The sequence below is a fragment of the Brachyhypopomus gauderio genome, chromosome 7, assembly GCF_052324685.1.
Source record: "Brachyhypopomus gauderio isolate BG-103 chromosome 7, BGAUD_0.2, whole genome shotgun sequence".
Taxonomy (NCBI): domain Eukaryota; kingdom Metazoa; phylum Chordata; class Actinopteri; order Gymnotiformes; family Hypopomidae; genus Brachyhypopomus; species Brachyhypopomus gauderio.
In genome coordinates, this window is record NC_135217.1 from 7,888,121 (window position 1) to 7,906,654 (window position 18,534).

The following is an 18,534-nucleotide window of genomic DNA, read 5'->3' on the forward strand; positions in this document are numbered from 1 at the left end:
AGTTTGGTTTCACTCTGAATTCTAATTAGCCATAATTAGCCATTTTAATTAGCTTAATAAGAGGGCTTTGTTGTGAAAGAGGCAACATTTGCCTCTTATAGCCCTCCTGGCCTTCATGTTTAGTGATAGATTGCAGCACTAGTAGCATTAAAAGAGGTGGAATTGTGAACTTCATTACATCACCACGTTGTTCTCCAGAGCACATTCTCACTGGGTGCATCGGCAAAAACACATCCCTGAGAGAGAAAAAAAGAGCAAAGCCTCTCCCTGTACCCCGACTCTTCTCACCGGGGAACCCGAGCTTGTGCCATCCTGCCTGGCCTTGCAGCCGCAAAATAAATGATTACCTTCAGACCACACCATTATTTTTGGGCGATGGTGCTCATTCATCACGAGTAGAAGGTGCCGGTCGCCGATGCAGGACTGCTCTAGAATACAGAACTGTGTTCAAGGAGCTCGTATAAAACTGATCTGAGGACAGTGACTTTGGCCTCAGGTCGCTGCTGCGCAGTCAGCCCTGTGCCCTGGAGAAGTGGTCTGTACCGCTAGCAAGAATCCAGCAAACAGCAAGATCCAACTGCTGGGTAGGGGAGTTAGCAGGACGCAAAAACGCAGAGCTGGAAGCGCAGTGCTGAGTTTGCAGAGAGTTGGGCTTTTAGCAGGGTCGCTCCCGTCCTGGGTTAGGCTGGAGGCGAGGTCTGGGAGGGAAGCAGAGGTCAGCACAAGGGGCGGCACCGAGGAGAAACGCTTGCTCGGCATGAGGTCGACAATACTTCACAAACAGGAAGTGAGCAATATACGATGACAGGTGGAGAACCGAGATGAAAAGGAACTGGCAGATGGTTAAAGCTCTTGATGGTGTGTGCTGTACTAAAGATTGGTGTAGATTTGGGGTGGGGGGGTCTACATGGAGTTTATGACACAGATGAAATATTAGGATAGGAAGCTGGGACACAGACTCTCCTTGGTCCATTAGGTTGAATGTTCACAATATGAGCAGATAAAAACTTAGCATCTGAACCGTATCTGAACATTAACCAACACAGTTGAACATTAGCTGAACACAGTCAAATGTGGGCTACGTACAATCAGGCATCATCTGAACACAGTCGAACATGGGCTGGGCACAACCAATCAAATATCAGCAGAACACACTTGAGCATCAGCTGGCCACAGTATTGGTTGAACACCAGTCGAGCACAGATGCACTTCAGTGCGCCACAGTCGATCCATAGTCAACCATCGACTGACCGTCACCCGAACACAGTTCATCATTAGCTGAACACAGCTGACCATCACCTGAACACAGTCGATCATTAGCCGAACACAAACATCTGCCGCATGCAGCCAAACATTGGATGCTTCACTACTCCACACATCTGCTCAACGACTGACGTTTTCAGTGTCGCCCACCATGTTCGCTTTCATTCGATTGCTGCAGTGGTTGCAAAAATTTGCAGGAAGGCCTGAAGATGCTCAATGCTGCGCAGCACCCTCTCCAACATCTTAACATCTGTTTGGAAGAGCACGGAGAACGTGAGAGAACATGAAGGCAGCAGCCGTTCTCAGATCCTCCAGACTCCAGCAGAACCTGATCTCTCCAGAGAGGCTTTTGCAGGAGCGAGTCCGGCTCCCTCCAAAAAGCGTACGGAGGAGACGCAGTCGAGGTCGTGGGGAGCGCGAGTGATCAGAGTGAAGAACACGGTGTTCTCTGAGGAATGACTGCCTAGTTTGAGTGAATGATCTCCACCTCCACTGGAGTCATGCGCTGCTGTTCAGGTGTGACCACACCAAATGAGTCTGGGATCAATCAAAGATGTAGTTAATACAAATTACCGTTTTTCAAATGCGCAAATGGACAGAACTGGCTCTAAAGCACGCTCATTCAGCATATAACGAAAGATTATTAACACCGTTACCCAGGTGTTTGCACAGGTGTTTTAGAACTTTCTTTTTCTGGGGGATTAGTGTCAGGTGTCTAGCAATGGTCATGATGGTAATTCTGGTTTATGACTGGGTAGAACTATGTTTAACTGTGATTACTGATCTATCTCCTGAGAGTACTGTCATATGCTGTACTGGACAACACGTGGGTAGATGCTCTTTTGTTTGTGGTCCTTGTGGTCCATCCCTGTAAAGGCAGTAATGTTCATTTCTCTTGGTCTTATTGCTTTATAACCCACATTCCTGAGTTTGTAAGACTCCAGCTGAGAGATCAATACAATTCTGATCAAGATAACCTAAATGACACCTGATGAGTTTCAGTGAGGTAATTACACATGACCAAATACACACACACACACACACACACACACACACACACACACACACACACACACACACACACACACACACACACACACAGAGATGTGCACAGTCTTTTATCAATACCTCCATGATTGTGCAATTCCATTTGACTCTAATATGAGACTTTAAAAACCTTCTTCAAGTATTGATTGGAGGACTACAGAGACGCTACTGCATGTCATTTTCTCTTTGTCTCTTTCCTCTCTCTCAAACTTTCCCTCTTTCTCTTCATTTGTCTCCTTTTTTCATTCTTTCTCACTCATTTCCTCCATGAAACTCAGATCTCATCAGCCTCCCCTTCATTGTTTGCCAAACAGCTGCCACTGTCACCTTGGAAACAGCCCCATAAGACATTTCGGCGTTGCTTCGCTGTGAAAACCCTTCCATTCTGCCTCTGTCAGAGGTCCTTCAGTCTGAGTGGCCCTTTCGTCTTGTCCCCTGAAAGCACAATTACACAGCAGACGGTCTGTCTGACCTGCAGGCCTCTATGAAGAGCTACATATGCAGCATATGAGACAGATCTTCTATTATGGTTTCTTTATGCACCACACAAAGATGGTGTGTGCCATCTTATATCTGGAACCAAGCACACAGAGCCTGTTCCACCTGTACGTGTTTTACTGTACCTTATTTATAGTCGTGTTTAGCAATTATTTGTAGTCAGTAATTTGATGTCGCTCTCTTAGGTGGTTTGGTTAGTGCAAGGTGCAGCTGGAATAGGAAGAGCAAAAGTCTAGAAGTTTCTTCTTCATCCGGGTCAAGGGGTGAGGGTCAGAGGTCGAGGGTCCAGACAGTGTACAGCTACCTAGGTGAAAGCACCACGGAGATCAAGGTTATACCTCTGTAAACTGTGACGGGGATGACGGTTCAGCAGGCACCGTAGCGTACAGTCGGACTCTCCACACGAGGCACGTGCCACCCTGCGCTGGACGTGTGTAAACACGAGCGACACGGGGGGGGTTCGGAGGAGAGCTGATGGATTGTGGGTAATGGCTTTCATCACTCTAATATCAAGCCACACAGATTCATCACTTGCATATCAGCACGAGCACATGTGCACTCACAACAGCTGAAGTAGGTGTGTTATGACTGATGCGATGACTTTAATGGGTCGCTGGCTATGATTTCTTCCAGGAGAATAGTTTGCCAAACAAACGAGGTTATAATTTCATTACATCCCACCAGAAATCCCTGTCAGGCTCTCTAGTGCACATGGAAATGACCCGAGTTGTAACTGATTTATGGTTGTACTTTAAAGTTCAACTTGCAATTCCAACTCGTACAGTACTTGGGACATGAACTTCTCTTACAGGTCTACTAATGATCTAAAGGGCATTGGAGCCAAAGGCATTGATATTAATAATTAAAGAATCCCATGTTCTTGTTGAAACACGCACGCACACACGCGCGCGCCTGCACATACCCGCTCTTTTCTGTACAGTGCTACTGTTTTTCTGCCCTTAGAACAGCGTATGATTTGTAGAAGAGAATCACCTACTGTCCTAAAGAGACCGTTAGCTGTCTGAACAGCTAACCTTTAAGCTAACCTTACAGTTTCTGTGTCAGGGATTCTTAATTTGCCTGGTTAAGAGAAAACTGTTACAGTGTGTGTGTCTAACCTCCTTGCTGTGCTCCTTGCCTGATCACCAAAAAACACATGGGGGAAGGAATGACCCATAATAACCGTTCTCCTGGTACCTTATCTGGGTGGTTCTCACCTTAACTAACAAAAGAAACATTGCAACATTGATCCCAGATCCCTGGAGCACTGCACTTGGATTGTGTCTTGTACGAGTTCTACGAATGTAGACACTGTGTTGTGTAGGAGTGAGACCTCAGCTGGCCAACCAGAGAAGTTAAAAGCATTTACTTTTCAAGGCCTAGCTACAACTAATGAGTCGTTTAAACAATTAGACTGTAGAACACACAGTTCATATTTAACAGTTTATGGTTACACATTAGAACAAATGATTCTATGCAAATAGAGGTCTCTGGCTGGAGCTCAGTCACTGGTTGGTGATTTGTTCGTCCCCCGCTGCTGGGAGTAACCCACAGGCCAATAAATGACCGCCATCTGCATCGCTGAGCTGAATGGCAATTTTTTATGGCTCACGTTTCCGAAATGGAACGTCGGCGCAGCCGGGATTCCAGAATTGTTATTCCAGAGAATGTCATTGTCCTTCACCTGTCATATAGCTGCGGCAATTAGAGGCATCAAGGGACTGATGGGTATCACATCGGATCATGCAGGAAATTCAATCAGTGGCCCCTGAAAAGTGACAGCATTTCCATCCAGCGGGTCACATTCATCCAATTCCCCGGCATTCCCCTAGGATCCTAATTGAATTGGAATGTCAAGGATTTCGCGGTGTATGATACATGCGACAATTGCATATTGAGCGGGAAACCTAATGTGTAATTCCGCGATGGTGCGCTTTTGGAAAATGCTCTCCGGGGCTATCCGTACCTAACACGAGTGGGAGGGCGGGGCCAGCGGCTCTGTGGCCTCGTCTCTCGGCGTGTGGCTAAGCACAACCAGCATCGCTCACCGAGCGGATGTCTTTCGCTACGAGTCCATCCATCAAGCTGTATCCTCGTGTTAATTTGCAGGGACTTTCAAAGACGACTGCTAGAGGAGCCGGGGAGAATATTTCAAAGTCGTTGAGATATGTGCAGGAGGACTAGCGGTGTGGGGCAGACACACAGGAGCGTTACACACGTTTGATCACACACGGTCTTAAACTGAAGTGTGCTCTGGCCTCCGGGGCCTTCGCTGATGCACTGGGAGTTTAATCCCCATGTACATATTTCGTTTCATGTAAATCCAAATCAAAACCAGATTGACAAAGAGATCTCATTTGCTCTTGGAATGAAAGGGGCAGGTACAAAATTAAAGGAGGAGAGAGCTTTATCTGAAAGGACTTTAGATGTCAGCTGTGTCATTACTTGCTTGAGTGCGTACTAATGTGTCTCTCACCTTACTGTTCCTCATCCAGATAAAACATTCTAAAAAAAAGATGGATGGGGCTCTAGTCGCTGTGTGTGTGTGTGTGTGTGTGTGTGTGTGTGTGTGTGTGTGTGTGTGTGTGTGTGTGTGAGAGAGTTGTCAAAGTGGAATACACTCTTCCACAAGCAGATTAACAATCCACAGGAGAGTTGGGGCCGAAACACCTTTGTGTAAAGGGGTCATAACAGGTGACGGGTCCAGATACCCCTGGGTCAAGGGGTCATCACCAGTGAGGGGTCAGGACAGTTAACATTAAACTTCAACCCACAGAGACTAAAACTTCAATAAATACTGCAGTGGCTGCAATGTTGGATTCCAAATGATTTTGTGCAGGGTTGTACGATACATCACCTTGCTGATGGATATTGTGAAGTTAGAACTTGCTGTACTGATGTCACTGAAAGTTGCATTATGTAAATGAGCTCTTTAACACATCACAACATTATTCTTAAGCTGGGTATCCAGACCAGTATCACACACCGCAAACGACTGTGTCCAGGTGTTTAGATAAATCATAGCGGTCACGTGATACAACAGGCATGAATAATTTTGTTAAAAATAATGCAGGTCAGTTTAAATTAATACCACATTAGGGATCACTATTGCAATAATGGCAATATATAACAATTATTGCTTCTAACTTTGTGTGGTTTAGATGGGGTTCATGTTGAATGATGAGGCTGTTTAAGAGTAAAAATAATACAAGTTTGCGCTTTGGGGTTTTGTTCTCTTGACACAGACTGTGAATCACTTCATAAATCCACAAAGAAAAACAAATGCGTCTCTGTTGCTGGGGAACCAGCAGGATAATGCGATCCAAATTTACATTAGCTGCGTTGCTAATTTTGCACGACTGTGTCTCATCACAGTCCTGCCAGCTTCCAGTGAAACGGTGACGTGTTGCTAAGCTCACCTGGACAAAAGGGGGATCAGCCAGGACGGGGTAACGGGCGTCCTGCCCCAACAGATGCTCCTGCTCTCACACACCTGCGGTTGGCTAATGTGTCGCCGCATGCGGGCGGATTAGCGCGCGTGTCTGGGGAGATAAAAGTCCAGCAGCCCGCGTCTTTTATCCTGGCAAGAAAGAACGAGGTGCCACCGGTCGCCACGCTGCCTCCAGAAAATCCGACTCGGGACGTTTTTTTGTGCAGACTTTCATTCTTGATGAAATAATAATACCTTTATATATGAAGGCTATTATTACAGTGAATTATGGGGTGCTTTTTATTACAATGCCGACTTTTCAATGTGTTTTAAAGATCAACGTGAGACGGGGATAAAAGTGCAACAAGCTCTGCAGAATTACAGCATGTCAGACTTGTGTTGAGAGACCTGAAAGTAATTCTATGTTACATGTTTCAGTGGAGTGTGTGTGTGTGCGCACGCATGGTAGAGAGATCTATTGATACACACGTTCTGAGGTTTAATTTGATTTTTCATTCTGTGGTTCAACATTTTAATATTTCTGCTGAACACTAAACAAAGCCACATTCTAAATTCCAGTTCATTTACATACATGACAGGTCATTATACCCACATGTGAAAAATTGTGAAATCTACAGTTTCCAATGTTGTGGAGTATTTCTGTTTTTACAGAGAACGTGTGATTCTACAAGCGCTTTTGATTTGCTGTCACACTGAGCAAATGTCCCGCCCTCACTTGAATAAACATGCCCACTCAGCGGTTATCATTTAGTCGTTTCCATTTGGAAATATCGCACCACTGCATAATGTGTGCCCCGCCCCTCCACTGAGGCAGCCAATGAAAACAGCATTCATTGGCATATTCACAGTTTAGTCTTTCAGAGAGGACAGAGAGGGAACTTAATAGACCAAGCTCAATGTTATACCACAGGTTATCATGTAGCACATGCCTAATGTCCTAGACTTTACTTATCTATACTAGGATGTGCAGTGAAGTGTGATCCGATGTTGGATGGGTTTATATCGATATACGGTCAATATGCAGCCTTGTTTGTTTGTTTGTTTGTTTGTTGCCATACTGTATGGAAGTAGTTGCACCATTACAGTCTGCTGTGTTTTTCTAACGTTAACGGACATGTCTGGGGTCAGAGACCACTTTCCCAATGGACATTTAATAGATTTTTACTGGACTTCCATTGAACTTCCACTGAAATTCCTTTTCTTCAGCAAATTCAGCAGATAGATGTACGATGACTGAGAACAAACAAATCCTTATCCTTATTGCATCTTCTAAAAGAAGGGGGCTTGCGTAATGAATCAAAACCAGGCAGTCATGCCCAGTACAAAACTGCTCAGCTGTTTCAACTGTTTCAGTGGTGTCCCTCGTGTGTCCGTGGACACAGTAGATCATGCATGCTGTTCTTGAATGTCCCTTGTCCAGCCCCTTGTCTTTACATTAATGCAGTGCTGGGTTATCCTGTCACACACCCACATCCCCACGTCGTCCTTCTAGTAACAAGACACATGTAACAGATAATGTAACATGATACACAACAAGCAATCATTTTCATTACAGTTGCCGAAAAAGTAAATTAGATTAGATTAGATTAAATTAGATTACTGGTACATTTTCAAACAGGTGATTACTAGCAGGTTACAAGTTTAACAAGACTCTCACATTGTTCTTTCTGTTTCTTATTGGTCCTAAATGAGGGCACGGTTGCTTTGACCACATGTACAGCATGGCCATCAGACGTGGCTCGCATGCAGGAGAATGCAGGAGCTTGTTGGTGGTGATACACTATGGGGCAGTTATGGTCCTGGTGGTAGGGAACTGGTCTTGTGACCGGAGGGTCGTGGGTTTGATTCCCAGGCCTGAGGCCATGACTGAGATGCCCTTGAGCAAGGCACCTAACCCCAACTGCTCCTCAGACGCCAGCTAGGGCTGCCCACCGCTCTGGGCATGTGTGATCCACAGCCCCCTAGTAATCACGTGTGTGTGTGTGTGTGTGTGTGTGTGTTCTAACTGCACAGATGGGTAAATGGGGAGGACAAATTCTGATTGCGATGAAAAATCACAATTGACAAATATATCTCTTTATTAATAGGTTAAAGTGATATTATGGAAAACAGTCAGATTATATTACTTTTAAATTGTAAGATTAGATTACAGATTTTTATATACCTGACTGTGTCTCACCTGTGTCTGACTGTGTCTCACCTGTGCCTGAACCTCTCCTGTGTCTGACTGTGCCTCTCCTGTCTAACTGTGCCTCCCCTGTGTCTGACTGTGCCTGTCTGTGAGGATGTGTGAATGTGGTTTCAGAGCACACACCCAGGTGGTTGTTGCAAATAGCTTTTGCAGTTCCAGAAATTACTGATATATATTTTCTTTTCCTGGGTGGATTAGAGACCATACCAAGGGCATTTCACTTGGATTTAGAGCTTTATCCTGAACTTGGTATAGAGAGCAGGATGATGGGACAGAAAATGTCTTAAGACTTTGTTTTAATCCAACTCGTTTAATCCAACCCTGCAGTATGTGGCATTAATCTGTAATTGCTACAAAAACAAACACTGCCCCCCAAAAGTGTCCACTGGTCTGAGCCCTGTTGAGAAGTCTCGGATTCTGCTCTGCGCCTTCATGTTCTGACTGCCGAGCCTGTCTGGGTTCTTGTGCTCAGTATAAGTGAATGAGTGTAGGGCATTGAATAAAACTCAGTATAAGTGAATGAGTGTAGGGCATTGAATAAAACTCAGTATAAGTGAATATGAGTGTAGGGCATCGAATAAAACTCAGTATAAGTGAATGAGTGTAGGGCATTGAATAAAACTCAGTATAAGTGAATATGAGTGTAGGGCATTGAATAAAACTCAGTATAAGTGAATATGAGTGTAGGGCATTGAATAAAACTCAGTATAAGTGAATATGAGTGTAGGGCATTGAATAAAACTCAGTATAAGTGAATATGAGTGTAGGGCATTGAATAAAACTCAGTATAAGTGAATATGAGTGTAGGGCATTGAATAAAACTCAGTATAAGTGAATATGAGTGTAGGGCATTGAATAAAACTCAGTATAAGTGAATATGAGTGTAGGGCATTGAATAAAACTCAGTATAAGTGAATATGAGTGTAGGGCATTGAATAAAACTCAGTATAAGTGAATATGAGTGTAGGGCATTGAATAAAACTCAGTATAAGTGAATATGAGTGTAGGGCATTGAATAAAACTCGGTACAAGTGAATATGAGTGTAGGGCATTGAATAAAACTCGGTACAAGTGAATATGAGTGTAGGGCATTGAATAAAACTCGGTACAAGTGAATATGAGTGTAGGGCATTGAATAAAACTCGGTACAAGTGAATATGAGTGTAGGGCATTGAATAAAACTCGGTACAAGTGAATATGAGTGTAGGGCATTGAATAAAACTCGGTACAAGTGAATGAGTGTAGGGCATTGAATAAAACTCGGTACAAGTGAATGAGTGTAGGGCATTGAATAAAACTCGGTACAAGTGAATGAGTGTAGGGCATTGAATAAAACTCGGTACAAGTGAATGAGTGTAGGGCATTGAATAAAACTCGGTACAAGTGAATGAGTGTAGGGCATTGAATAAAACTCGGTACAAGTGAATGAGTGTAGGGCATTGAATAAAACTCGGTACAAGTGAATGAGTGTAGGGCATTGAATAAAACTCGGTACAAGTGAATGTGAGTGTAGGGCATTGAATAAAACTCGGTACAAGTGAATGTGAGTGTAGGGCATTGAATAAAACTCGGTACAAGTGAATGTGAGTGTAGGGCATTGAATAAAACTCGGTACAAGTGAATGTGAGTGTAGGGCATTGAATAAAACTCGGTACAAGTGAATGTGAGTGTAGGGCATTGAATAAAACTCGGTATAAGTGATTGTGAGTGTAGGGCATTGAATAAAACTCTGTATAAGTGATTGTGAGTGTAGGGCATTGAATAAAACTCGGTATAAGTGATTGAGTGTAGGGCATTGAATAAAACTCGGTATAAGTGAATGTGAGTGTAGGGCATTGAATAAAACTCGGTATAAGTGAATGTGAGTGTAGGGCATTGAATAAAACTCCATTTCTGACCTCATACCACCCGGGTGGCTCATCCACCTTGAAACCTTTGAACAGAACCACCTGCCAGACTTTCACGAGCGCGGGGTGCGGCTCCCTCCGCCTCCCAACGAATCAGCATGCACGGTCCGAGCTGGAGGGCTGTGAGCTGCTGACAGCTCGTGTGCAAGCATCACCTGCAGACTCTCCCCTGCTGCCACGAACGCTCCAGACTCATTGGTTTACCATCGATCTGTTTCTTCCGCTCTTAGCACTTAGCCTTCCAGTATCATTGAGTTTGGTAAGCAAGGACGGAGGTGGGGTGGGTGGGGTGGGGGTGGGGGGGGTCTGTACCCATGAGCTCACGCTGCAAATGATAGCACAAACACGCTGGGTGGGATTGACCCGCTCCCTGCTCGGCCAGCTCAACATGTTTCTCATATCAGCATGCTGGTTTTTTCCACTAGAAGTGCACCCTAGAATCCACATGCACAAATAGCTTGTTCCATTAGCTCTGTGACATGTACCTGTTTATTATTCTGATTCATTTGCCTATTGACTTGTATTTTTTATAATGGAGGTTATGAAGGATAATCAGGCCGCACACATCTCTGCCAGGGAACCTCTCGTAACTCAGTAGAGAGTAACTTATGGACACAGTGTCAACCTATCAGTGTTAACCTATCAGCATATTTAACATGATATCAGAAAATGCAGAAATAATAATATGAATAATTAACTTATTTGTATAGTATTTTCGTTAACACAATTGCCAAGTACTTTAGAAGCCGAAAGACAACCTTCTTAATAATCTTAACTAAAAGTGGTCCTTTAGGTGGGGGTGGGGGGGGGGGGGGGGGGGGTGATAGTTTGAATATTTGAATATGCATCATATCATTTGCATATGATGTTGGCAATTCATAGCACAGCACTACTCCTCAAAACATGAACCTGAACATGTCTGATCATAAATGTCCCACGATGAAACCACATGTGGACTGTCACATGTGCACAATGTCAACACAATTCTGCACAAACACAAGTTGTTCTAAAGGCCATTACTGCTGTTTGGAAAATGGAACATGTTGCCCTTGCAGTGGTAGAAACCCATGTAGAGGAGGTCAGCTGAGGATCTGAGAATGCTACGTTTGCCATAAGAAATGCAAATGTAGGTGTTATGGAGGGAGAAACCATAAAACGATATGGACTGAGGAGAGAAACGATTTTGCTGCTGTGCCGTGATGTAGAAGAACTCCTGTTTTTGTCAAAGTTACAAATACGTTATATTCTTATGCAGTTGGCATCTGGTCCTGTGCAGCTGGTCTCATGACTGGATAATTAGTCATCTGTCGCTTGGCTTGGATCTTTAATCTATATGGATTCATTTACATGTCATTTTTGACTTGCTTTCACCTTGGGCATGGGTGAATTTACCACTGTTGACAACAGCGCCATAATTATTGCCACAGTGAATTCATGAATAGGAATTTCAAAATGTATTGCTCATTTTTGTAGCGTAGCTGTCAGGTTTTCTTGAATCTGACTCACTATGTCACTAAACACGAAGATGGAAAATTGGAGAAGACCTTAAACATAATTTTATTGTGAAATCACCATTTCTGTGTGACAGTTTTGGATTTTACTGTTGAAGGGCAAATCACGTCCCTGAACGGGACCAATCGAATTTGTTCCACTCAGTTCCATGTCCAGACTGTAGCATACCCAGGCCACACTGCCAAATCCTTGATGTCTGGAAGTGAGATTACATCCAGCAGGAGCTGGCTTTGTAAGCTCTCACTGCCCTAACCACCTTCTCCTCTCAGGATGTGGTGAAGGTGAAGTTGAACGTTTCATCCATAATATAACTGAATATAATTGCTAGAATTGTTCAAATTATATTAACCATTGGATCAATTTTAGTTGTATTAAGTTCCGCGTGAAGCGTAATACGTTGGGTTGAACACATAGGGCATACGATGAAGTGCGTGTATTAAAGGACATAATTGTATTATTGAATAGTTGAGAAAATGTGGAATAAAAATGTGAATGCTAGATTGACAGTTTCATTCTCAAACCCTAGACAGCATCCACGGTCTGTGGTCTGTGGTTTTTCCAAAGCAAAAGCCACTGATGTGTAATGCACCTCTCATATGATTAACTGCAGCCCACTGCAGTGTAGGCTGCATGTGTTTACTGGCCATCGTGTTGGTCGGATACGCCAAATGGAGATTTGTTCGTTTTTTAACAATATAAATTACGGAAGCACAATTAAGCATATTTTAGTTGTCTCAGAGATTTCAGCCTTTAATCAATCGGTAAAAGATTACTGAGAAGGCATTTCCAAATAGGCTCTGCGTGCCAGACCCGAGCAAACGCTCTGCCAATCAATACTTAACTGCTTGAAATGTGTGTTGAGCGTCCCGAGTGTCCTAGGGCTGTGTAATGACCATATATATTGTGACGACAAACAATGTCTAGTTTTTCTTTTGTTGTGATGCGAAAGACACTTTATGAATGTTTTTAATTGTGTGGATGATGTTTGTGTTGAGGCTGAATGAGGCAAATGTAATAAACTAAACACGAGCGGGAGGCAGAGAGCACACAGGCTGATGATCCTACATAGATCAGCACATCAAACATAGATGGCAAACGGCGACGTACCAAATATTACCAAACGTTATCTGGATATGAAATGACCAGCTTTGGAATATGAGATTTTTGTCATATCGCTCATCCCCACAGAGAGTATGCTCTTTTACTATGAAGATCAACTGTTGGTTTTATGCTGTGAGCATTGCAGGTAACAATATGTCCTAAAATGAACAACGTATATTTAATATAGTCAGTAATTAGAATGTCATTCCAAAGAAACGCAGCTCTGCCATACTTAAGCACTTAAGGTTTTGAGGGCTCTTTGTTAAAGGTCCATCAGAGAATGGATCTTAGAGGGAGGGGCATCAGAGAATGGATCTTAGAGGGGGGGGCATCAGAGAATGGATCTTGGAGGGAGGGTCTCTGTTGCATAATTGAATTAATAATAAACAGGTTAAGGACTGGCATGGACACACACACACACACACACACACACACACACACGCAAATAGTCCTGAACATTTCATCCCCAGGAACACAATCCTGTCTATTTAATAGGTTATCCATCTTCAATAAAGAAACAAGTTCAAATGATTTTCCTGGACTTTTAAATGAAAGAGCTTAATAGCATATAGGTTATTAGCACGGGGATCTGGATTAGCTCCAGCGCTCAGCGGCTAGGTCAGCGTGGACCCGTGCACCCACACTAATCACACCCTTCAACTATGAGGTTACTCGCACCACTTTGGTCATATAGCCACCAGAACCCAGCAGGGCAATTTCAGGTTAACCAGGCTAACCTTCGACCCTGCACGCAGCTCGAGGATGAAGTAAGTATTAATATTCATGATGACATCAAGCATTAATATTCATGCAGCGCCTGTTTGAGATGATTGAAGAGGTGGTAAGGGAACCATAACAGAACAATCTTCCTTCCCGCCCACCAGCACTCTAACGGCACCCTCCGCAGATCTGAGGTCTCTCTTATTCTCTGTCTCTTGCTCTGTCACTTTCACACTCTCTCTCTCCGTTCTTCTCTCTCACTCTTTCTCTGCTCCCCCACCACCCCACACTCCATCAAAGTCATACGCATCACTCATGAAATGCTTATTCACGCAATGTAAGTAGGATGTAAGTAAAACGTAAGACAAATAGGATGTGGGCTGTGTGAACAGTGGTTTGTGTGTTGAGCGTAGCGGTGCAGAGATAAATGACGGGTGATTTTCAAGTGTGTGAAAGCATGATCTGTTTGCAGTTAGCTACCAGGTAAATGAGTTATAGCACGTTAGTTGTTTATACACACATTACGCATCAATACACATCATAAGATTCCAGTGCTTGGGGCAAAGACGCAGCTTCTGAGCTCAGGAAAGGTGGTATTTTGATTCAATTAGTTTGAATGATTTTTGTTTGTTTCAATTTTCACTTGTAACACGCGATATATCAAAATGAATGTGATACATTAGAAGTCATCAGCATTAATTATCTTGATTTGTCTGTGCGTGAACAAAAAATGATACTTCAGGTCGATATTATAGATGTCAGAGCATATTGCCCTCGGTCAAATATTGAGAAGTAATACATCATCAGGTATACTGTGGGGAACTGTATCAGTGCACAAGGTCAATCCCTGTGTGCTGTAAATAAAATCCTGGTGCTTTTGAGCCTTTGAAAGGACGCTACACTTAGCACCTCACGTTGGCACAAAACGCCCTGGGACGGGTCTGATGCTCAACTGGACACAGTTGTGTCTTTCTGTAGGACTCTTCTACATGTTGCTTTTTGGGGGTGTGGGGGTGGGGGGTTAAGAGCTATCTGACACCCTCCCTAAGCCAGAGTGGAGAGGGGGAGAGGAGCTTGAGCAAATGGAAAGATCTGTAGCGTACGATCCTGCCTCAGTCTGCCTCATTCATAATTCATGAGCGCATGCGTTATTAAAAGGTGCCATGCCAATGTGTCTGATGTTATTGATTTTTCTACCGAAGACATTTATGCTTCTAATAAGGGTTTAGCTGCAGAATTGGACCCAGTGGCCCACACTTCCCCCTCGTCTCAAACGCATACGCCAAGCCCAGCCATATTGGATTTGTTTTAAATGCTTCTTCCTCCAGTGCCATAAGCCTGCTTACTGCATGCGGTCGTGTCTTGCGGCTTATGAATTCTATTAGATTAAAGAGGAAGGGTGGTGTTGATTACCTGAGGGTCAAAGCTTTAAATTAAATAAATAAGGTTATCTCCTGAGCAACAAGGATGTTGATTATGAGTTGGGCACCTGCGTTTGGTTGGCCATGCATATCTCATCTCGTTTAAATCCTTCCGCTGTAGGTACCTGCCAACAGCATACTGTAGGCATCTTGCTTAAGGTGTTTTTTTATTTATTTATTTGTATTTTGTCCCGCTGGTCCTTACTTCTGAGCCGCTATTACACTGTTGAGAACAATAACAGAAAAACAGTAGCTTTTGACACTATTGCACGACTAGCTTTTGACACTATTGCACGACTGTTCCACTGACCTCACTGGGGAGCAGTGTGTTTCACTTCCAATATGAAAAAACAATGGTAGCACAGGGGACTCGAGAACGGATGGCAGCAACACGGCAGCCCAGTGCTTTCATGGCACGTGGTCTCGGGGGAGAATTTAGCCCATTTTAGTTAAAAACAAGCAAAGCGTAGTGACTTGCCCTCCTGTTTGATAAGTGTGGTGTGGAATAAGCAGCATTTATGTACATTTGTGTGACGTGGTGAACGTTTTCTTTTTGGACATCATCCAAAAACAAACTCATTAGAGCGTATTTGTTTGTGTTTGCCTGAACACCATTAATTCTCGCCATGACAGCTGTCGTCGGGACGACCAAACAGCCTACTCTGCTGGCTGTAATTTATGCGTGTTCCCCAGGCGGGGGGGGGGGGGGGGGGGGGTGTGTGAAGTCGGCCACATATTGACCTGCAACCGATCCTCCCCCCCATCCCGCAGACACACACACACACACACACACACACACACACACACACACACACACACTCCTTGGGCCTCCAGCCGGCTGGCAGAAGCCAGTGACGGGTGGCTGGACAATAGTCCCAACAGATTGGGTCTTTCATGAGCCCGGGTAGGGGGTGGGGTGAGCCAGCCAGGGACAGTTGGCAAACGGAGCTTTTTGCAGGTCATCAGTCAGAGCTCAGGGAAGACCCTCAGAAAACAAGCACAGGAAATTAGACCAGGGGATGAGAGACGAGGTCAAGCTGCCTCTTGACCCCCTGAGCCTTGGGTCTTTCAGCATGAGTGAACAGAGACTGGTTTTCTATGGCTCGAGGGCCTCCATTGTCTTTGTGTGCGGTGCATAAGTGCTAGTGATGACCCGCCCACTTAGCTCCGCCCCCTCCTTAGCTCCGCTCAGCCGTCTGCCTGAACCCTCAGAGCTGCAGCTCTTTCTGAGTTCTTACACATTTAAAGGAGGTGATCCTGGACATTGTCATGTTGTTGTGTCGCTCATGCTGGAGATGCCACGCCGTATCATCCGCCCAAATCAGAAAAGAAAAGGCAGCAAAAGAATGAGCTGTGAGATTACAGTGAGACTCGGAAAGCTTGGATTATCCTCCGAGATTGTACGGGTGACTATCAGCAGTGATGCTGAACCACCTGATCCACCAAAGCCTTTTTCTTATGTTGTGATTCCACAGGCTCTGGTAATCCAGAATAGCAAGATTGAGAAACAAATAAATAAATAATACCGCTAGAAAATCACCTGTGGCGGTGTAGTCCGGGGTAGCAGAGCTACGCTCCACCAGGCGATCGTGGCGCGGAAGGAGACCTTCAGGCAGTGGCAGTGTTTCCTTTAGGCATCACCGAGGCTTTGGCCAAAAGCCCCAGCGTCTGTGTCCAGCAGCACGGCCATTGATCGGGCAGAGCACACGCACTTTTCCCAGGTCTCTGCAAAGCCAGAGCTGACCGACAAGAAGCTAGCCGATGTGATCTTCTGCACCTCATCACCTCCTCACCTCTGGGTGAAGGGTGCAGCCTGCGTTCTGCGCGGTTTGCCGTTTGCGTCTACTAACGAAACATCTCTGGGAGGACGAGGCTCACTTCATGTGTCTAAATATTTCCGCGGGATTTCATCCAATGTGTAGACCATACAGTCAGTGCAGTGTAGAGTAAGGATACAATTTATACAGTTAGATTCAAAATGCTGCAGGTGAGATGTTTCCAAATCTAAAATAAACAATTAGCCCAACGGGGAATAAATCAATGTTTTGAAATGGTTGTGACGCCAGCTTGTAGAGGCTGAGCACGGTGCGTCATAAAATATGGACCAGAACAAATATACAAATGGAGAAAACAGCTGTTGCCTGTTGCCACACACGCAGCACATCTGTAATACCTGCAGAAAGCCCGACGATGTTGATGCTTCCTCCGCTGTGTTCCGCTGCCGTGCGCACCTGGTGGGCGGGAACATGTGCAAAGATCAGCACCGCTGCCGGTCGCCGCGCGCCCGTCCGCCCGGGTTTAGCGAGGAGGGTCAGGGCGGGTTCCGTCACCTGACTGGGCTGCTGGCATGAGGAAGGGAAGGAGGAGAGGGAAGAGAATGAAAAATCAATGTGGCATGGTAAGATGGCCCAGAGGATTCTGGGAGCAGACGGAGACCTGGAAAATGGCAGCAGCTAGCAGTAGCCAAAGGCTTCTGTTCTCTAATGTGTTATTCAATACGAGAGAGAGAGAGAGAGAGAGAGAGAGAGAGAGAGAGAGAGAGAGAGAGAGAGAGAGAAATAGAAATATTAAAAAAAGATCCTTGGTAAAACTAGAAAAAAAAAAGCCTGACTAAAAGCAGTAGCTACAGGCTGTGTGTTATGTCTGCACTAAGCAAAATAAAAGGTCATTTTGTTCAGTGTGCATAATGTCATTCAGAAGGTGAGCTATTCATCTGTGTGGTGCAACTGAAGGTGTTGGGGAAGAGCCACAGGCTCATTCTCATTGTTTTAGTCTTTCCCTGTTTTTATCTTTTTTACATATACATGCCTCTTTAGTGTGTGTGTGTGTGTGTGTGTGTGTGTGTGTGTGTGTGTGTGTGTGTGTGTGTGTGTGTAACATATGTGAGGGTGGGAGTGTGTCTGTTTCGTGTGGGCGGGTGAATGCATGCCTGTGTGTGTGTGCGTGTCTATTTGTAATGCAAATACCTTATTAAGTTATTGTAAGTTAGCACAATAACTCAGTGTGCTATTTCACTTAAAGCTACAAAACTGTGTGGCTGTCATTCTTTATTCAATATGTGAAATCAGTGCACCTTCAGAACAGAGCAATAACCTGATAGCCACTGCTTTGTTTTTTGTAAAGGTCGAATGGAAAATCAAAGCTTTGATGTTCCAGTTTTTCTACACTTAATGGCCTTGAACAGACGTGCAAAATAATGGCATGAAGAGACTGGTAGTCATTCTTTACTTGTGTTCGCCCCTCATGAACATTATAATTCTACACAGGTCATTTCCAGAAATGGCTGTGTCAGCTAACACTGCTCAATGGCTTTTTAATGGTCATGGTTTTATGACACTCGAGAATCATCACTTTTGAATGAGTGAGAACTCTGCCATGTTCAGGGATCTGCCTGCCAGATTCATTCTGCTGCGTTTCTTCTCA